Source organism: Protopterus annectens, chromosome 2.part0 (genome assembly GCF_019279795.1).
Source record: "Protopterus annectens isolate FY-2018-M chromosome 2.part0, PAN1.0, whole genome shotgun sequence".
In the NCBI taxonomy this organism is placed as follows: Eukaryota; Metazoa; Chordata; order Ceratodontiformes; family Protopteridae; genus Protopterus; species Protopterus annectens.
The window spans coordinates 754,990,633-755,013,288 of NC_056728.1; the positions used below are offsets into that span (position 1 = coordinate 754,990,633).

At 43.6% G+C, this 22,656-nt stretch overlaps 1 protein-coding gene across 1 annotated transcript in view; it reads right to left on the reverse strand.

Moving 5' to 3' along the window:
• The window catches only part of LOC122793226 (polypyrimidine tract-binding protein 3-like), a gene marked incomplete in the record, with an annotated part of 1,714,658 nt that overhangs the window by 1,678,831 nt on the left and 13,171 nt on the right, over positions 1 to 22,656 (reverse strand).

The window sequence follows — 22,656 nt, forward strand, 5'->3', positions numbered from 1 at the left end:
CCATCGAAACTCCTGTTGCAGGCAGGGAATGAGGGTAATTAATGTTTCCAGGCTGTGGCAATGTGGAGTCCAAACACTTTTTAGGTACCATTGTAGCTTCCTCATATGCAGTCTGGCATATGGAATTAGCAAAATGCAGGATGCCATGAAGCCCAAAGCCTGCAGAATTTTTCTTGCAGATAATTGGGTCTTTGTTGCCAACATTTTGAAGTAAAAAGTCAGTTGCCTTTGTTTGTCTGGCGTGAGATAAGCTATCTGGGCAGTTGTATTTAACACGTGAAAGAAAACAAAAGCTGGATAAATGCCTGGTATACACCTCAAGCGAAAAAAATGAAAAGACCAATGGTTAGACCACAGCTGAAGATAAAAATGGAATAATCCACATCAGGAAATAGATGACTGTGAAGCTGCAAGTGATTTAAGTCAGCTGATCGCATCTTCAGACTCATAAAAACAGTTAAAACATTGGTATTTAAAATATGGTTCCGGCAGACAGGTCTCCTGGATTGAACAATGCTGTTTTCCTTGAAACCTTTTTTAAAATCCAGACCACTAAAACATTAAGTAATATGGATTATTACATAAAATGTGTGTTATATGTATATTTTATTTCATCTTATGCAGAATATAAGGCAAATTAATGTACTGATGCATGCAATTTTAGTCTATGTCATAGTTCTATATGTGTTTTCATTGGTTGAACCATATTTTAAATACCAATGTTTTAACTGTTTTTATGAGTCTGAAGAAGCAATCAGCTGACTTAGATCGTGAAAGCGCTTACTCTTGTTTAATAAAGTGGTGTGAAACTGCAAGTGAACCATTTCCTACCTTGACTACTACATCTCAGTTACAACTTTTGGTTTTATACAGGGCACTACTGTGAAGCTGCAAGTGATTTAATTCCCGACGTGGATTATTCCATTTTTATCTTCAGCTGTGGTCTAACCATTGGTCTTTTCATTTTTTTCAGTTGTATTTAAGCTTGCACCCAGGAATATTATCTCAAGAGGGTACTAGTTTTGATTTCTTTTCATTTACTGTGTACCCTAGGGAAATTAGTAATCTTTTTACAAATGCCAGATGCTTTAGCAGAATCTCCTTGCTCTCCGCTGGAATAAGGCAGTCCAAGTAGGGATATATTTGAATTCCTCTTTGTCTGCAAAATGCAATTACTGGTGCCAGGCATTTTGTGAAGACCCTGGGCACAGTAGATAATTGGTAGTCCATTGAGCCCGCTATGAATCTGAGGTATCTTCTTCACGATTGTCTGATTGGGACATGCAGGTATGCCTCCTTGAGGTCCAAAGTTACGAGCCAAGCCTTCTTGCCCAGCATGGGCAGAAGTTGCTGCTGTGTCAGCATTTTGAATTTTGGAATGTCCAGAAAAGTATTTAGAATAGACAGGCCCCGTATTGGTCTCCAAGCCTGGAGTAAAATCCTTGTCCCTGTTCTTGCTGTGGTACTCACTGAACAGCCCTCATGTCCATGAGAGATGAAATTTGCTTTTGTTCCTCTGCCCATTGAGTGGCAGGTCTGGCATACCTTTTGCCTTTGGAAGGGAGTGAAAGTGGAACCTGTAGCCCTGAGAAACAATATTCAGTACCCATTTGTCCTGGGTGATCATGTGCCAATTTTGTGAGAAAAGTGCTAGCTTTCCCCCTAAGGGTGCTGCCAAAAGATAAGTGCTTGGCAATGGCAGTGGGAAGTCATTGGGATGGTTTCCTATATGGTTGTGATTTGTCTTCTCCGCTTTTGGAGGTAAAAAGCACCCCATTGTTTAGGTCTGTATGAGTCTTGGGGCTGAGATCTGCCTCTTTGTGGCCTGTCTGACACAGGAAAGGACCAGTTTTTAGAAGGCCAGTTCCTACTAAATCTGGGTGGTTGAACCTGTAAGAAATCCTTTACAGTCTGCATAGATTTCGCTTTATCCTCCATTTTCTTTAACACCTCTTCTGCCTTAACACCAAACAAAGTATCATGCTCTAATGGAGCAGAGCATCCAATAATTTTGCTTTAACATGATCAGGCAGAGTCTGTCCCTTTAACCAAGCATGCCTTCAAATGACAGATCCTGTAACTGCGGCCCTGCAAGAGGCTTCTAGTGAATCAAAACCACATTGCAAAGTATGCTTTCCCACTTGTTCAGCTGCATGCAATAAATCCTGCATTTCCTGGTTTTCAGGACATTCAGAGTTTGTCATAATTTTTTGTTTAAGCAGAGACATTAGGTATTGCTGATATTTAAGCATATAAAACTGGCAATTTAAAGCCCTTACAGCTAAGTAGCAGAGGTGTAAACTTCTTTCCCCCATATGTCCAGTGCTCTAGAATCCCTATCAGAGGGAACAGGGTTTTTTGCAGTGGAAGCCTTGACCCCTTTGGGACCCTGAGCTATAGTTTCTGGGTCAGTAGCAGGGTTTTTATAAAGAGATTTATGTGAATCTGGAACCCTGTAGTACCTATCTGGCTTAACTGGTGCAGGGGGTAAAGAATCAGGAGACAGACTGGACTCTGAAAAAAACACCTACAATGTCAAGTACAGGTGGAATAGCAAGATGTCTGTGTTGAGGCAATAAGAAAATCTCTGAGCCTTTTCTTGGATTCTGAATAATCTTGGCTCTCCCAGTGGAAATGCTCCCTCATGGCATGGAGGGTTTCCTCAAAAGAATAGTCCTCAGCAAGAGAGGCTGAAGGGATGGATCAGCATCAGAGTCCTCATAGGGAGGAAGAGAGTATCCCTGTTCTGAAGAGGAATCAGATGAAATGGAAACCTGATCAGAGGAAATCAGTCAGTGTCTTGCCTAGGCCTGTTATCAGGAGGGGGATGGGAACCCCTGATCAAAGTAATTAGGTCTTCAGACATTTTAAGCATCTGTTTCTTAGGCATGTATGACTGTCCAGGAGAATGCTGTACTTGTTTCTATGTCTTCAAAGGTGTTTTAGACTTGTCTTGAATGCTGAGGTTGGCTTGATAGAAAGTTGTGTAGGTCCAAAAACACCCTCAGAAGCCGATGCCTGCTCAGCGGCTCCGGACCCATCTGAGGGATTAGTTTCCATAGGCCCAATACCTTGAGTTTCCAGAGGCCTAGTTGTCTCCACGTGGGAGTCAGAGGCGGCCTGTAGCTCTGAGGTAGCGGGTGTCAGGGGCTGCGAAAGCGCCTCACTGAGAACCGGCGACTGGTCTAGAGGAGGCTTCGTCATCAGTTTTCGACCTCGGATGCCTGCCCTTTTCTTTTTCCTTGCGCTTTTTATGAACTCCGGTCATCGGCTGTTCCAACGGCATTATATAGTTAAACCTTCAGCTAAAGTAATGAAATGCAAATTTGTACCGATGCTTAATAGTGCGTTGGTTAACTCTAGCACAAAACTGACAACTAGCAACGTCGTGGTCAGGGCCTAGGCAAGGAATACAGTAAGAATGAAAATCCTTATGATGTATTTGCTTCCCACAAGAAATACAATTGTTAACTTTTACTGACATCGGTCTGGAGCAAGAAAAAAATGTTTCCCCAACGAGGTACTTATCTTTATTGAAGACTTTGGATCTGAAATTCAATTTCGAAAATCTCAGGAGTCGGCCGACCGGCACTTGCGAACTGCTTTTGCTTCAAGCACCGCACGGCAAGAAAGACTGAAGAAAATGGAGTCGGCTGCATCTTTTATACCCCTGGCACATTGACGTCAGGGATGAGTTGACAGCAACCGACGCCAGACCAGGACTTTGGAATTCAGGCCGACTGCTTTTAGCCTGCCAGCAGGATAACCCAAGTGTAATGACTGCAACAGTGAAACACGATGAACATCTTAAAACTCACTGGCTTTGTCCATGCTCTAACCCTGACTGACATCTCATTCCCCTTCTTGCTCTCTCTATACTTCTCTTCTCAACTATTCTATGCTGCCTACTCTGTAATTTACAATTTCCTTCATATTTTGAAAAAAAAAATTTTTTTTTGTTTTTCTCTCTGTATTTGATCTTACTACTAAATGACTCAGTACAATTTTGTTCTGACCAATGTAGCCAATGTACTGTAATTCATTTCACTATTACTATATATTGTATTCTGTGTCACTGCTGATGCTTGGAGCTTTTCTCCCCGGGCCTCTACTGAAAATGGACATATATCCAGTTAGACTAGCCCGGTCAACAAATGTAAAATAAATAAATAAAATAAAAATAAATAAGGAATACTAGTCTACTACAGGATAGAGGACACCAATTTATTGAGTGCTTTCATTCAGACAGGAATGTAAACTTCAGAATAAAAACATTCCCTACTAGACAAAACTTAAAGGAAGTGCGGTGGAGAAAGCGGTCAATCAGGTCAACCTGTTATTTTGTTTACCGAGGACTGGTGCAATGGAAGTGTAATAATTTAACTGAGGTACAACCTCACTAAAACAAAAACCGCCAATACAATTCCTGGCACAGAAAGGTGCGTTCCCCAGCCCCCACATCAAGTGGAAGTTTATATGAAAAGGAAACCTTCTTAAAATTGTCAGAAAGTTAAAAAAATTGTCATATTCATAGACTTGATACAGTAACAATGTTCCTGCACTCTTAACTTTACATTGGTTCTTCCCAATATGATATGCTTAACAGGAATTCTATGCAGTGGCATAGTTGACAGGGCAGGGAAAAACCTTGTGGTACTGCTGTATCACCAGATCTGGGCCCACTCAACAAAAAGTTTCAAGTAACACATTTGAACATATGACCACATTGCCATTACCAGTCAACGTTTTCTTTCCAACCATGAAACATCTTTATTAAATTTAATCATCCCTTATAACATAGGCAATCGTACAAAGCATATTTTAGTTGAAAGAATTATATATCACAAACCACATTAACATAATTTTAGTAGAAAAATTACACATCACTTATCTACCCAGTCACTGTCAGTCAAACATTACATAGCTCATTTAAATCCTGCCTTCTTTTAAACCTCATTCCTCCACTGTATGTATTGTTCCCACAATCCCCTTTATGTAATTTGCTCCTACCCTTTTCTAAAAACCCTAATTCCAGTTGTTTTAACTCTGTTGCTATATTCACAACTTCTAGTACTGTTAGTTTAGACTATGATTTCCATTTTCTAATAATTACTTTTTTGGCAGCCACCATAATTAGACTCAGCAAGGCCTTCCTATGTCTAGGCAATTCAGATTCTCTATCATAGCTCATTTCCCTAGACACACCAATTTACTCGCTCAGTATCTCAGATACAGTAATCTGCAGTGAATCTTTAGTCTGCCAATTCATTACACTCCCAGAAAATGTTCCCAATTACCTCTTTCTTCCCCATCATACCGCCAACATTTGCGGTCGACTCAAGGAAAAATTCTCTGGAGTCTATGTGGAGTATAAGAATGTTTACATAAACGTTTCCAAGCAAAAATCTTATGTCTTCGAGATTCTGTTGCATATTTGGAAGACCCATATACCCCCTCATTCTTTGTGAATTGCTTATCCAATATCCCTTCCCAATCCTTTCTAACCACCTCTGATTGAATCTTATATAGTTATCATGCAATATTTTGTATGCTCCACTAGTCATTTTTTAAACAGCAGCTTCTCTTCTAGATTCTACTAAACAATTCCAGTGCTGATCTTTCACTTGGTACCCCCCATTTCTTTATCTTTGCCTATACTCTGATATCAAATCCTTGATAACCCGCAGGCCAAATAAATTATTGGCATATTCCCATTCTATTACCTTTCCCTCTCTAGTTATCTGCTCCCAATACCTTGTTTCCTGTGCCACTTTACTCCAATAAATTCCAGTCCCTTCTTGCCTACTGTCTGCATCCCTTATTGCAGTCATCCTCACTGCCAGAATCTCCTTTCTCCATTCCCAGTGTTGGCTTAGTTCTTAGAATACTTTATGCTAATTTATGAATAGAATATTCTGTATGATTATTGTTCTTCTCCTTAAAGATCTGCAGTCAAAATCCCAGTCTCGCCTTGTTTCTTGAGCCCCCACCCCACCATTTCATCACCATCTCTTTCCACTTTGAATTACAGGTTTCAGCTTGTGTGTGTGTGTGTAAGAGCCTTAATTGTGTAGCTCTGAAATACCCCTTCCAATAGGACAGGGCGGATTGGGATTACCACATTTGAAGAATCAGATTACCCCACTTATGTAGTGCAGTTATGTACACTTACCATAAATGTAGATGTTCGGGTGTATTCACTGTTGCAGTTATTACATTTGGGTAGAATCCCAAAGCTATTGATGGGAGGCTGGAACTAAATAGCATTAGGAGCGGCTATAAGTCCCTGCAGAACTGCAGTGGCAAAGCCTGCCCTTGACTTAGAGAAGAGAGGCAAATGATAATTCTTTGCAAAAGCATGAACAGAGCTCCAAGTAGCAGATTCTAGAATATCTTTGGTTGACACCCCTCTGAGAAAAGCTGCTGAGGTAGATGCAGCCCTGGTGGAATGTGACCCGATAACCTTGAGCACCGGTTTACCATGATACAAATAACAGAAACAAATGCAGGGACATCCATTTTGAAATGTCTGCTTTGAAATAACCTTTCCCTCTGATCCTGCAGCAAATGCCACCAGTAGCAGCTCAGATTTTCTTAGAGATTTGGTCCTGTTTAAGTAGAATCTTAGCTGTCTGTATACATCCAAGGAATGCAGAATCCGCTCCTCCTTGTTCTATGGATTTGGGTAGAAAGTTGGCAGGTGAATAGTTTGGTTAAGAGCTACACTGGATACCACCTTAGGCATAAAGGAAGGGTTGGTCCTGAGGGACACTGTCTGGGTAAAATATAATAAAAGGCTCCACAGCCATGAGGGCCTGTAGTTCTGAAACCCTTCTTGCTGAAGTGATTGCCAGAAGGAAAGCGGTTTTCCAAGATAAAAGCTTTATATCTGCAATAGCTGCTGGTTCAAATGGAGGCAGGGTGAGCTTTTCCAACACAAAATTGAGGTCCCATGCAGGAACTGGTGATCTTCTGGGAGGCCTTAAATTTTTGGCCCCTCTAAGATACCGTTTTAGCAGAGGATGAGAAAAGGAGGCATTGTGTTGTAATGAGCAGAGATGGCAGAGGCATGGATTTTTACTGATAAAAAAGATAGGCCCTTGTCAAGCATCTCAGTTAAGTACTGTAAAATCTGAGGAATATTTGGCTTTGCTGCGTTAGTCCCTTGTGCTTGGTTCCAAGCACAGAATCTCTTCCATTTATCAGCATAAGATTTACTAGTACTAGGCCTTCTGGCTTCCAAAATTACATTCATTCATCACAGATTTACTGAGAGGTGCTGTTTGAATAACTACATGATCAGCCATGCTGCCAGGTTCAGAGTTTGGAGCCGATTGGGCAGAATTTGATTGTTCTGCTGAGGACAGTAGAGGAGGCAGTTGAGACATATTCCTTAGAATTGGATACCAGTGCTGGTGAGGCCAGTCCGGGACAATTAGGATCATTTTTGGTTTTTCCTGTCTGAGCTTTAGTAGGACTTTGGGAAGAAGAGGCAGAGGAGGAAAGGCGTAGAATGATAGGTTTTTCCAACTGAAGGACAGAGCATCCACTTTCCATACTTGTCTGTCATAAGTCCTTGTGCAGAATTTGTCCAGTTGATAATTCTGGGGGGAGGCAAATAGATCTATGTCCAGGCTCCCCCATTTCTGTGTTATGCTGAAGACTTGTAGATCCAGTTTCCACTCGTGAGGGTCCATAAGATTTCTGCATAGGTCTGCCAGAGTATTTTGTTTTCCTGGCAGAAATTGAGCTTGAAGATGTACTTGGTAAGTCATGGCTGTGTACCACAATGCCATGGCTAGTCTGCAAAGGGGGTAGGAATGTGTACCCCCCCCCCGCTAGTTTATGTACAACATAACTGTGGTGTTGTCAGTCTTTATCAGTAGTTGTCCTGGATGAAGTAAGTCCTTGAAGGCTGTCAGGCCATTCTGAGCAGCTAACATCCCTTTCTGGTTGATATGCAGATGCATTGGTTTTGGGCTCCATATGCCCTGAATGCATCTCCCCGCCAGGTGGGCCCCCCAAGCATAGTCTGATGCGTCTGTAGTTAGGGTTTGGTTGGCAGGGGGTAGAGTGAAAGACCGTCCCATGTTCTGGTAACATGTCTCTGCCCACCAAAGAAACTCCTGTTGTAGGCAGGGAATGAGAGGAATCATTGTTTCCAGACGGTGACAATGTTGACTCCATAAACTTTTTTAGATACCACTGTAGTTTCCTCATCTGCATTCTTGCATATGGAATTAGTAGAATGCAGGATGCCATGAACCCCAATGCTTGCAGAATTTGTCTTGCAGATAACTGGGTTTTTTCTGCCATCTGTTTGAAGTAAATAGTCAGTCAGTTGCCTTTTTGACTGGTGTAAGGTAAGCCATCTGGGCAGTTGTATTCAAGCTTGCACCCAGGAATGTAATCTTTTGAGAGGGTACCAGTTGAGATTAATTTTTGTTTATGGTGTACCCTAGGCATGTTAGAAGCCTTTTTACAAATGCCAGATGCTGAAGAAGAATGTCCTTGTTTTCTGCTTGAATGAGACAGTCGTCCAAGTATGGATGATTTGAATGCTTCTTTGTCTGCAAAATGCAATTACTGGTGCCAGGCATTTTGTAAATACCCTGGGCACAGTAGATAAGCCAAAGGGCAGTGCAGAGAATTGGTAATGCAAAAAACCTGCCTTGAAGTGGAGGTATCTTCTGCACGATTCCCTTATTGGGATATGCAGGTATGCCTCCAAGTCTAGAGGCACTAGCCAAGCGTTCTTGCCCAGCATGGGCAGAAGCTGTTGCAAAGTCAGCATTTTGAATTTTGGGATGTCCAAGTAGGTGTTCAAAATCGATAAATCCAGTATTGGGCACCAGGCATAGTCTTTTCTGGGTACCAACAACAGTCTTGAGTAAAACCCTTGTCCTTTTTCTAGTTCTGGTACTGGCTGAAAATCTCCCATATCCATGAGGGACATAACTTGTTTCTGTGCCTCTGCCCATTGATTTTGTGGCAGATCTGGCCAACAGTTTGGAATTGGCAAGGTATGGAAATGTATCCCTGGGATACTACGTTTAATACCCACTTGTCTTGGGTTATTAACTGACAATTTTGAGCATGAAGTGCTTGTTTTCCCCCTAAGGGGGCTGCCAAAAGATAAGTGCTTGGTGATGGCAGAGGGAAGTCACTGAGACTTGTTTACTGTAGGGTTGTGCTTGGTTTCCTCCAGATTTGGAGGTAGAGGCACCCCCATTGCTTTGACCTGCAAGAACCCTGTGATTGATATCTGGAGCCTTTTGAGCACCTGGATTTGCCCCGTGAGGCTCTGTCTGACACAAGAAAGGACCAATTTTTTGTAGGCCAGTCACTACTGAATCTTGGTGGCTGCACTTGTAATAAGTCGTTTACAGTTTGCATAGACTTAGCTTTGTTTTCCATTTTCTTTAAAACCTCTTCTGCCCTGTTACCAAACAGCATCATGTTGTAATGGTGCATCCAACAATTTAGCTTTAACATGATCAGGCAGATTTTGCTCCTTCAACCAGGCATGCCTTCTAATCACAGATCCAGTAACTGCGGCCCTGCAGGAGGCCTCCAAGGAATCAAAACCACATCGCAAGGTATGCTTTCCAACCTGTTCTGCTGCATGCAATAATTCCTGTAATTCTTTATTTTCTGCACATTCAGAAATCAACATCATTTTCCGTTTCAATAATCCCATAACATGCTGCTGATACTTAAGCATATGAAACTGGCAGTTTAAGGCCCTAATTGCCAAGGTTGCAGACTTATAAACTTTCTTTCCCTATCTATCCAGTCCCCTGGAATCTCTATCAGAGGGGGGTAGGATTCTTAGCTGTTGAGGCCTTTACACCTTTGGGACCCTGTGAGATAGTTTTGGGGTCAGCAGCAGGGTTTTTGAATAAAAATTTGTGGGAGTCAGAAACCCTGTAATATCTGTCTGGCTTGCTAGGAGTCGGAGGTAGGGAATCTGGAGCCATGCTTGATTCCGAAAACACATCAACAATGTCTAATACAGGAGGTATGGCCAAAGGCCTATGTTGAGGAAGAAGGAAATCCCTAAGCCTCTTTTTTGATTCTGAGAAATCTTGACTCTCCCAATGAAAATGTTCCCTCAAAGTATGCAAGGTTTCCCAAATGAATAATCCTCAGGAGGAGATGCAGATGGGATGGATTATTCTGCATCTGAATCCTCATAGGGTGGTATAGAAAATTCCTGATCAGAAGAGGAATCAGAAGGAATAGAAACCTGATCTTAAGATTGATAATCAGTGTCTTGCCTAGGCCTCTTTTCGGGGGAGATTGGGAACCCCTGATCAAGGTAATCAAGTCTTCAGCCATTTTGATAATCTGTTTTTTGGGCATAGAGGCCTGAGCACGTGGCTCATGCATCAGTTTTTTAGCCTTAGAAGTTGCTTTTGTCTTTGAAGCTGGCGTCGGTTTTATATAGAAATGCTGAGGCCTGAAAACACCCTCAGAAGCCGGTGCCTGCTCAGTGGCTCCAGACCGATCCAAGGGAGAGACATCCACGGGTACAATACTTTGAGAATCTCGTGGCATGCCGGACTCCACATGGGTCTTGGTAGAGGCCTGCGACTCGAAAGTAGTGGGCATCAGGGGCTGCGAAAGCACCCGAGTACTGGCGACTGGCTTAGGAGAAGTTTCATCATCGGTTTTGGACCTAGACTGTCTGTCCTTTTGAGTTTTTTTGTGAACTTCGGTAGTCTGATTGCTATCAGACGACATTTCAGGGTAAATCAATCCGTTTCCAAAATATTTTGAAGCAAAGACATACCAACACTTAATACTGCATTGGTTAAATCTAGCACAAAACAGACAGCAAAGCATGTTATGATCTGGGCCTAAGCAAGGAATACAGTACAAATGGAAAGCCTTATGGATGCATTTGCTTCCCACAAGTAATGCAATTATTAACTTCCACCGACATCGGTAAGAAGCAAGAAAAAGTTTCCACAACAGGGTACTTAGCTTTATTTGAAGACTTCGGTTCTGAAACTCAAATACGAAAATTTCAGGAGTCTGCTTCGGGCACCGCGCGGCAAGAAAGACTAAAGAAAATGGCGTCGGCTGCATGTTTTATACCCCTGACGCAGGACCCAAGACTTTAATATTTAGGCCGACTGACGGCAACCTGCCAGAAGATTACCTGCAACAGTGAAACACAAAAAAACATCTTCCTCTCCCAGATAAAATCCTTCAGCTCTTAAATAACTGCTACCCACAACGTCTCCCTTAGTTGATGAAAATATACCTGACCGGTTGCCAGACGTCCCTATTTGAGCGGGAATGTCCCGGATTCAGCAGCCTGATCAGAGTCCCACACTGCCAAGTTTAAATCCCAGTGAAACAGCCCTCCGCTTTTTTTTTTTTTGATTGGCCCATATACTAGCATACGGGCCAATAAAAAAATCGCTTAACATGGAGCTGCTTGTTTTTAATGCGGATATGGGCCAATCAAAAATTGGTAAACACAGAGCTACTTGTGTTTAATGCAGAACTGCTTGATGTTCCATATTAAAATGGAAAAATAGAAGCAGCTCCGTGTTTAAAGACCTTTTTTTTGTCCCTACCTGGTCAGTCGGAAATCTGGCAACCCTGCCTGTGTATAATACTAAAGTGACTAAAAACATTGTAACTTTTTGTATCTTACCAGCCATATACACAGAGCTTCCAGTTTCTCAGTTTTTGTATTATCTTTCCTTTAGTCTCTTCCCTCAAATCCTTAGTTGCCACACTGGAATCCTTTTTAAATCCATTTCTCATGTCATCATAAATATAGACATTCCTGAACCAATTCATGTGTGGGTATATAACTTACAGCTATTGGCTCTGTTTTAGCTTCATTAATTTTGTATCCTGAAAAGATCTGAAATGGTCTGCTCTTTTCTGTTTTTTCAGGTATAAAATACCTGCAAATACAGCCAGCTCTTCCTGACTACCATGTCAATTTGAAAGTATAAACAGTCAAAAACTAAATAACTCTCGAAGACAAATACTGCAGGCAGAAATAACAGCAAGTATAATAGAATAAACTTTAATTTAGCGCTTTTGTCAGGTATAAGACTTCTTCAGAATGAATCACTTCAGTACATCACAGCTTCAATCATCTAAAAAAGAATGTAGGCCCTTGGGTTTTGGACGTGCAGTAACCCTTACATTTACTTCGAATTTTTATGATATTAGGAATATTATTAATAAATACTGGACGATTTTTAATTCTGATCTAGAAGTGCAGGAGAAAGTTGGAACCAAAACCTGTAGTTGTGTATGAGGAGGACATTTCATTTAAAGGACTCTTAGAAAGGAAAAACAGCAATTTGGGGCAGGGTGGCAGTTTTAAAATGTGGAAGATGTCCTCAATGCCCCTATATTATGGATACCATCAAAATTAAATTAAAAAATTATGGATATATAAAACTGTGAAAAAAACATTATTGTTATAGTAAAGGGGTGGTTTACATAGTTTTATTATGTGGGAAAAACTAAGAATGCACTTGGATTAAGAATTTACCAACACCTCTATGACATCAAGCATAAAAATGAAAAAAAAAATGCACTTTAAAACAAATTTCCAAAGTTTTTATTTTAATTTCCAAAAAATTTCCAATACCTCTACAGGATGTCTTGTTGTCTTCCTTGTTGTAGTCTCCCCAAGCTTGGCAGCAGCCATTTCTATCTGTATACTTGTCAACTTATGTTCCAAATGTGCACCTATGCTTGAGGACTTAAACCATGGCTGATTATCTGACTTGGCCAATTCAAGCCAAATACCAGTATGTAAACTTGTAATTGGTGTTCATGATCAGCCATACCTTACAAGACTGATTTCACCTTCGAGCCAGATTTGAAATTGTGAGCTCATGTAAAACAGCAGCAAATCTGGCTCTGTTGCCACAGATGTACCCCATCTTGTCATCCATTAATTCCAACAGACAGCGCCTGGCATGAAACATCCCCTTTAAAATATGGTATTCCAAGAAATTGTCTAAGGAAAGTCTAAACTTGTTAGATAAAAGTAATCAAACTGCATGAACTGTAAATGTGTCTGTCACAAATATTTTTAAACACCTTTTATTGAATTTATGTGCACTGCCAAAATTTAAGAAGTGACTGAAGTAGGTGCATTGCTGAATTGAGACTACATCTCTCTAACCCCCCTCCCAATAGACCTCCGCAGAGGGACTATCCCTTTCACTAGTACCCTACATTCTAAAAGTTTAAAGAATCAAGAAAGTCCACGCTTCTATATGTTACTGCCAGCAACAAAGTTACAAAAAGAAATTAAATGCTGGGGTAAAGCTTTACCTGCGGGCTGGGGAAAAAAAAAAACCCACCAAGTTCACATCTTACCCTTCCCCACCTCTCAGCCATTTAAGGTCTTAGGATCCCCACGGTTAACAAAATTAAGCAAAGCATGCCACCAAAAGGAATTATTCCTCCAGACTATGACTTTAAATTCTTGCTCACCACAGTCCAATCAACTTTACGGAAAAAGCAAACTTAAGTAGAACACTGTCAATGCCAAAGAACACCTCCTAATTGAGGAGAGCAAATAAAAAAAGAATACCTTTAATTCAACCATTTGTATAGAGCTTCCATCACAGATCATTACCTTACAATCAGCCATGTTGAAAATTCTGAATAAAGCTCATCTGTCAGTTAGAAAAGTAACTTACATAAACGCACACACATTTTGTGTTTTCATTTTTTTGCAAGTTGGCCTTTAAAAAGAAAGTGACATGAACCACTGGGGCTTTTCATTCATGACCAGAATAAGTCTGCAATTACAAAAGTACACTAAGGAAGCATTTATTGCATTTTAATTCATTTATTTTGAAAGTATGTGACCTGAAAAACAGGGCCATTTTCTTCATGAACTGGTTACAAGAATATGAAAAAAAAAAGGAATAAAAATCAAAACATAAACCACAGCACTAAGCAAAGCATCTGCCATAAAGTACATATAAAAGTGCATCAAGTTAACATTCGCATTACACTGTAGCACACCCTGCTAACTAGAAGGGGCCCTTATTTTCAACAACCAACTTATCTTCAATATTTAATCCAAAACAAATTTTTTTTAATAGTAAAAGTACTACCAGTGTGCAGTCCCCATGTGTGTGCAATTTTTGTAACCTAAATTTAAATTTTGGGGCCCGTCATGGCTTTAAGCAAAGTTTCCTCGCTTATTAGTCTGCCTTTCTCATTGTGTTGTGGGATTAGCATCTAAACGGCATCTTCTGGAAGCAAACCGACTGAAATTTACAATGTGGTTTTATGAACTTGGTTATGTGATCGTATTTTTAGAACACTACAGTAATGCTCAGAGGACCACTGATGTCATACTGGAGCTCAAAACTAATCACTCAGACAGCAAGTGTGAATAAACCTAATTTACAAACATATTACCTGCAAAAGTAAAACAAACACACACCTTTCAACTGTCAAAAAGTAAATTAGTCATTTTAGCTCTTAAAAGCTTAAAATGTACCAACAGTTGAGGCACAAATTTCTGCCATTTTCATACTCTCAAGTTGAACTCCACTACAACCTAATACATTTCATTAGGCAGTGCTTTAGGTTTCCCATCACAGCTTACTTCATCTCACGCATTCAGTCCCTTGTCACACGTGGTGTCAGACACTTGGATGAAGGTTGAAAAGTACAGTTTGCAAGTTATGGTCATAAATGATTCACTTGGTTATTTTTAATTTAATTTTCATTTTCCTCCCCGCTCATGAGGATGGCAGTTCTGCCCCCCCCTCCCCCTGGGAAGAATCATTCTTGATATGTCCCACCTACGACAGACCATAAATACCATGGTCTTTGCAGACATGTAGATCTAAAGACAAGCCTTGGGAATATAACCCGATTCGGCACTTAAGTGGAGAGGATAGCTCCAAGCAAGTAAGAGTGCAAGCATTTGCAGAAACTGTCAATCTCTTAAGACAGGCATTTCTAAAGAACCCCTCCACCCCACTAATCATACCTTAGGCTCCAAGACTGCTCAGACTATGAAATACAAAAAGCTTTGCAAAATGTCTATTGTCTATAACACGCCAACACACACTGGATAAGGTCCTTTTTTCAATCTGGAGGTGCATAACACTGACAAGTGAATGTTTTCACTTTCTTGAAATGTAGTCAGATAAGAAGCTGAAATTGACAGTAAGCACTCAAGGTTGATGCCTCTGGGCACAATGTGTCAGCCACAACATATTAAATCTGATTTTAGAATAGAAATCTCACTTTTTAGAGTACAAAAAATACATACATAAATTGGATGAACTAAAAAGGAAACTTTGAGCCACTACATTATTCAGCACTCTGCACACAGTCAAGCATGCACGTGTTTGACTGATGCAATGGGGGTCCTTAACTCCACCACGACTACCTCCACAACACTAAAAGCCTCTGTGTTACTTGTACTGTTAATGTAAAGATAAATTTCATTTTTCATTCACAGTTACTCTTATGGGTATACTGTAAATGCTTCAGGGAAACCTTTTCAGTAAGAGTCTTGCTGCTCACAGGAATGCCTTTTTTTTTTTTTTTTTTTTTTTTTTAAAGAAGCAAAATAAAGTGAGCAGTTTTTCTGTACAACTTACACCCCCCCCCCCCCCAAAGCAAGCCATCAAGCCCTCAGTGATGGGGATCCCTTCAAACACTCTTATGGAATTGCATCCCTCAAGAGAGGGAGTAATCTTGAGGGAAATCAGAGAGTTTGCATCTGCACTGGTATGCTGACAACTGCTATGGACATTGTGCATGTCTCAACTCCCCTCCCTTGGAACAAACATGTAGATAGACTGCCTTAAGCATCATGCCCAATGTTATGCATGATCCTTCAAAACATGCAGACAAGGGGGCTACCCATTTCCACCTGGGGAGAATTGAACTCTGTTCAACACTCTTCCCCCCACTCACCTGCATTTCAACACTCTTCCCCCCCACTCACCTGCATGAGGTGTTATCCCAGAATTTCAGATGTGGCCACCCAGAGCCACTGATCCTCCCCTCCTCTTCCAACTTAAGCATACCCATCATCTCTATTAAGCACCAAGATCCATAAAGTAGTGATCCTATGCCAAATTCAGGGCATTCACCACAGACCATTTCTTCATGGTCTACATTTTTCAGTTAGACAAGAGGAATATTTTACTTTAGGTTTGCAAGTTTAAAAGATATGATACAATATACTGTTTAGGAGTAATGTACAGGAAAATGGTGGCAATTCTTTACGTACTATTCTGTAATATCCAAAATAAAATTCTATCAGCAAGATGCTTTACAGACGTCAACATGGTCCAAGTGCTATTCTGCAATACCGGTAGTGTGGCATGGGGGAAATAAGCGGTGCTGTATTAAATGAACTGATTTAATGAGCAAGTATAAAAAACTATTACTACAGTAACAGACATGATCTAGATAGTTTGACAGGGGAGCAAAAAAGTTGTACATAAAAAGTGTATTCCCTATGACTTTAGTGTCCAAATCTCTGAAGCTTTTGATTATTTTACATATTCTGACCAATGAACTTTCTAGTCAACAACTGTACTTTAAAGTTCTATCAGGTACCCTGTTCTAAGGTTATGGCATCATCTTATTTAAAAGATGATCAAATCAAGGGTCTGAAAATAACTGTCTCCCAGGAACAATGGCTGATGTAATGGCTACCAAAAAGGCTGTCTTGTAGGACAAAAATTTGAGATCCACCAGAGCCTGGCTCCGAAAGGGGAGGAGCAGTCAAGGCCTGTAGGACCAAAAGAGGTCCCAAGGAGGGGACCTTTGTTTTAGGGGGCCTAAGAAGGAAAGTACCTTTTAAGAATGTTTTGTACACAATTTGCTGACATAAGAGGGTTAGAATCTGACCCAATGTGATAGTGAGAAATTGCCAGTGAAACTTTGACTAGTGAACTGAACTGCCCATCATTAAAAAGAGAGGTTAGAAAAATCAGACACTACAAAAGAGGAACCGCGGAAGGGGACCGGGGCTCAAGCCACCCCTCACACACAGAGAACGCTTCCATTTGTTTCCGTAAACCTTTCTAGTGGATGGTTGCCGCGAGTCACCACCAAAATAGCCTTTACCATGAAGAAATACCCGATCCTTATCAAGGAACTGAGTGGAGCCGCCGTGTCAGCTTCCAGTTTGAAGGCTGTTGAGGAGAAGATAGGATGGATGGGATATCAGACCAGGATGGGATCCAGAATCCAAGGAGGATTCACCGAGGAGACCTTTTAGGAAGGGGGATCCCAGGGAAGGAAAGGCCAGAATGGAGCACAATGAGAATCATTCCGAGAAGCTTTCTGCGGTAGCTGCGAGATCAGACTTGCAGCATCAGAGGCAAGGGTGGAGGCATAGGCATAGACCAGGGGGCTTGGCATGCACCAGGAGGTATTCTTGGGGTATCCCGGGAGGAGGTATTAAAGCTTAAAAAAAAAAAGATCATGAGTGTTTGAGGGAGAAGCAGCAAAGATTCATTCCGGACAATCCACTGCACGCTATATGGGGGCTGCTAGTTGACTTGACAATTGGAGTAGACCACCTGTGATGGGCGACCGATATGATGTCTGAGCTTGTCCGCTTAGGATGTTGAATGTGCCGAAAATGCGCTACAAGGGAGAATTCATTGGTGGAGATTGCCCATTCCCCTTGATGGTTGTACTTCCTCCCCATGCTTGTTGATGTACCTCAGACAACAGACATATTGTCCCATTGAATCGCAATTGTTCCTAAGGGGAGAAAGTCCTGAAGTGCTAGCAACGGAAAGGAGCACTGCGCTCATCTCTAGAACATTGATATGCAAGGTCTCTGAATCACCCCAATGCAGCCTTGGACTGTGGGTCCGCACGCCTTGTGCCCTCCGCTCAGTGCCCGCGGCGACCCTGGAGGCGCCCTGAGTGGTCACACCTGGCGTAGAGGGGCCGCAACCTGATATGCACTGCTATGGGATGATGCATGGGGAGAGCAAAATTATGACCGCTTGCAATGGGAGAAAGCAGCTATGGATGCATGTATGGGGAGAGCAAGGTATGACCACTGTACCAAGAGCCCACATGGACTGAGGATAGTGAGCCTGGCAAGAGGAAGAAGTATGGATCCTCGGCTTGCCATGGACCCTAGATGCAGAAATACCAACTCCGCTGGAACAGAAAATGAAGCTGGAATGGCTGTCTAGTCTGGAGCTGCAGATTTGTGTGGTGCTGGGTTTGTGTAAGGGACTTCATTGTCCTCCCCTATAGTCTGGCCCTATGAAGTCTGTAATGTTTGTATTTAGATGCCTTGTAATGGAATGCCCATGCCTGGAGTCCAGGGGAGCAAGGAAGGAGCCTCAAAGGAGCCTTGGGGCAGAGAAGTAGATGTAAAGGTGGGGGGGGCTGGGAGCCAGTCGCCCAGGTAGGGAAAGGTGGGCACTGGGTCCGAGCCTCAGGTGGGGAAACCCACTGGAGGTACCTGGGAATTGGGGAAGGAATCTCGCTGGACTGACCAAAGGGAAGGACACATCCAGTGGCCTTCTCCCTCCCAGGGAGAATGGATTGGTGATAGGAGTTGTGGTAGGTCGCCAGGGATGTGGTGGCAGAGGTCTAGATGAGATCTATGGAGCCCCCAGTGGCCTCTCCTTGAAGGAGGAGAATGCGAAATTCAGTCTTTTGGGGGAATTTTCTTCTTACTGAGAGATTCAAGATGGCCAGGTCTAGCCTTGGTCCTTTTTAAAAGACTCTTTTGTGGAATCTGGGAATAATGAGGAGAACCCTGATGGTCAATTTCTGGGGTGAAAGCTGGATTTGGAGAACCCAGCGGTCCGATGCCACTTCAAGCAAAGTGCTCTAGGTGGGCACCGGTGGTACCGCCTGGGAGGGACTTCAGTCGGGGAAGAAAGAGGAAAGGAATGCGCGATCGTTCAGAGGTCCGAGAGAACCCCCGAATTCTGAGCCCCTCTGCCTCCTAGGGTTAGGTGTTCCTCCCACCGCCTGAAGAGTAGGAAGACTGGTTGTCAGACGAGCTGGGACTGCTGGCGCCGGGTCGCTGACCGAAAGGCCCTTTTGGTTCCCCCTTCTGAGCCCTCTGCCTCTCCTCCTCAGCCCTCTCTCTGCCTCCTCTGCCAATTCTGGACTGGTTGGCCGGAGCAGGCTGGGACTTCTGTCTTGCATCTTCGAGACACATCTTCTTCTGACCCTCGCTCTCCTGGGCTATAGGCCTCTGGAAAACGAGAAGCAGAACCCGACGCCTGGCGATCGCCTTCCTCACCCCCGCCGGTCTAAGCAGAAAAGACGTGGCATGGGAGTCTAGCGATGCTCGTCGTTGGCTGCCGCAACCATCGCCCGTGTAGGCCTGTGGCAGCCAGTGGAAAGTCCTGTGAGCCTGATCGCCTAGCTCCCAGTGGTGGGACTCCCAGGCTCTAGCGGAGCCCGTAGCACAGAGAGTAGCCGATAGAAGCAGAACATGGCCATTAAGTCCATCATCCGACTGGGAGTGCGCACCGGTCTGTCCTCCTCGGAATGGATCTCCCTCAATAATGCAGCGCCACAAACTGGGTCATCATCAGGAAGGCCCCTGATAGCTGGGGGTTGTTCAGCCTCTAATGGTGAAGGCTCCCTCTTTCCATCCGGCCTGCCAACCATCACCGGTGGGCTGCTCACGGGACCTATCAGAGGGAAAGGTCCCTGAGCCAGTTCGGTTGTTGCCACCATCAACCAGGCAGGCCCGTTCGGCCCCTACCACAAATGGGTCCTGGGTCGGAGGGCTGGCTAAGGATCCCCCAAGGTCTTTGGGGAATTGGCGAACACGCAGGCCCCGTTCTGCAGGTGACTCTGAAGGTAATAAGGTCCAACAGGGGTCGGCAGGGGACACCCTCCGGGAGTGTCAACTCTCCTCGGTCGCTCCTCAAAAACACGAGACGCCCCTCCTAGGACTGGTATTTCCTCCCCCCCAATAGAAAATTGACAGTCATGGCCAAACCGGGAGCCAATCCGGGTGAGCGTGGGGAGATGGTGTTTCCTCCAAGAGAGTCTTCATGGAGAGACTCGGGGCCCATTGCAGTTCCTTTGCATCGGGCGAACTCAGAAGAGTCCCTCACATCAAAAGCAGAGCCAGTCTCTCGAACAGCCATTTGCCCCATGGTGCGAGGGGGAGATCGGTGGGGGATCGGCCTGGCTCCGGGGTACAAGGATCCGAGGATGCAGAGGGAGACAGAAACGGAGCCGGCAAGTGGCTCGGGGATCCGACCTCAACCAGGGGCCGACCTGGTCTCCCGGTCGGGCGGGTTTTACCCCACCACCGGATCCGGCCGATCGCCTCGATCCGGATCGAGCCGGGCAGAAGTTGCTCGAGGGCGATAGTGCGCCCGGCTCTGGACGGCGCCGGCGAGTACTGATCCCCCGATCGGGCGTCGATCTCCTCTCCGAGATCGGGTCCGATCCGTCCTCCTCGGGCAGGGGGTTTCCTCGGCACCCCGGAAATATCGGCTCCACCTCTCCCGCCCGGCTGCTCGCTCAGTTGCTCCCGCCAACCGATAGCTGGTCGGAGGGAGAGCCATCGGAGGGGGGAGGTGGCTTCAGGCTCCCCGAGGGGAGGCAAGAGCACTCCCAAGGTAGGCTGGGAATGATGCTTGAGGCGCATCCGCGGAGATCAGCTCGTAGAAAAGGTTATGGGTAGATCTCCTCACGAGGCTACCGAGGTAGGCCGAACATGCTAGGCTCGAGCGGCCGACGGAGATTTGCCCCTCCTCCTCAGACCCGTGAGAAGCGCTACAGGGACCGGGAAGCGGAGGAGGAGACTCAATGACAAACAGAGAGCCGCCAGACCCGCCAGGAGTCCCTCTCCTCGCCGCTTTGCCAGTCTCGACCGCCGCTTGTGGTGCTTCTCAGATCCCAGGAGTTAGAGGGGGTGCCACAGGTTCCTGAAGCGGAGTTTGAGTCCCAGGAGCAGTGAGGGTGCCAGGGGCCTGCACCTGCGCGCAGGAGTTGTTCACATCTTGGTCGGAGCCGACCGGCTCCACATAAAAGATGGCCCAAGACCAGCTTGAGAGCTCAGGCTCACCTCAGTGTTCCCTAAATGCACCCTGGGGCTATGGCGACACCAGGATGTGAGGTGTCTAAAAACACACATCTTTGGTCGACAACCGAAAAGGTGGCCAAGTTAAAGAGCTATGGCTTAACCTATAAAATTTTGAAAATATAGACTTAAGCTGCTACTACAATAAAAAGATAGTGCACTCCAAAGTTACAGAAAAGTAACTTAACAATAAAAGAAAGCACACAAAACCTAGAGATGCTCTTCAAAATATGCTCTGCAGACTTAGATGCAGAGTAGTCAGAATTTACACATCTGAATATTTAATGGGGGGATTGTTTAAAAGATCTGACCATGTATTTTTCTAACACAAATATATATCCCTTGTCTTATAAAGCTATATTTGCTGGAATTAAAAGTCAAGATCATTACTACTACAAGAAGTGTATATTTTTGTAGCCTATCTAGAGGAATTTGGCACCCCCCCCCCACAAGTATATCTGCAATTGCCAACATACTTAATCCACAGCCAGTTTCCCCATTTTTCTAATCCGACAGACCCCAAAAGTCACACCATTAAAGAGCTCCGAGAGATACCACTGGTAATACTGGAAGAGATGAGTAACCCCATGAACCAACAATTTAATGCTTTTACTTACTTTTTAAACACACGTTTATTGAATTAATCACTTGTGACATAGGCAAACTTACATGAATTTACATTTATACAAAAGTAACCAAACTGTATTAACGCATTAACAAACATTCTTCACATATATTGCTATATCATATAACATAAGCAACATAAATCATTCAATGAACCTCTCACAAACACCAACGGTTACAGTAAAAATAACAAGTAAACAAGGTAAGCTAAATCCCTGGGTTGTGAATGTCCCCGTGAAACCTCCTGTTTACAGGGAACCGAAGCTCCAGAAAAGTTAGAGAGCAGGACCGACAGTCCCTGTCCTACAGGAGTCAATGTCCACAAACTGTGTGAGCCGACCTGCAATTTCGCAGAATTCACCGATCACCAAGTCACGAGAACCTTCACCCTGGTTCCCACCATGGTTTGCATCCTCCATGGTCGAAAAACACAACGAACCTCTCACAAACACCAACGGATTCAGCAAAAATAAGTAAACAAAAAAAAAAAAAAAAACTGGAACAGGAGCAATGAAACAGCGTTTTATTGAGGCAAGGCAGAATAAGAATGGTTACCCAGAATTGTTGAACATGCTCCATCTTAGCAAAACCAAATCGACTCGAGCTACACGCTCTAGGGATATAAACCTCAACACAACATTGAATAGAACATGCTGGAGGGATAGATTCCCTTTGCAGAGACTTCCCTTACTATGGAACAGGGTCACGATCTACATAAGACAGAGCCCCTCACCATCACTCTTCAAGAGGAACCTTGATGAGTGGATGGGTAACAGAAAGTTCTCACCGGGGATCACACCAACAGCACTACTAGATAGGGGCCAAGGGTACTAGCTGCTAGTACAAGGGTCTAGGGAACTACTAAAGGGGCGGTGAATACCGCACAACGTGGCTGGGCTAATATATGCCTTCGGGCAGATAGCCCAGTACCAACATATAACAAAAAATTAGAA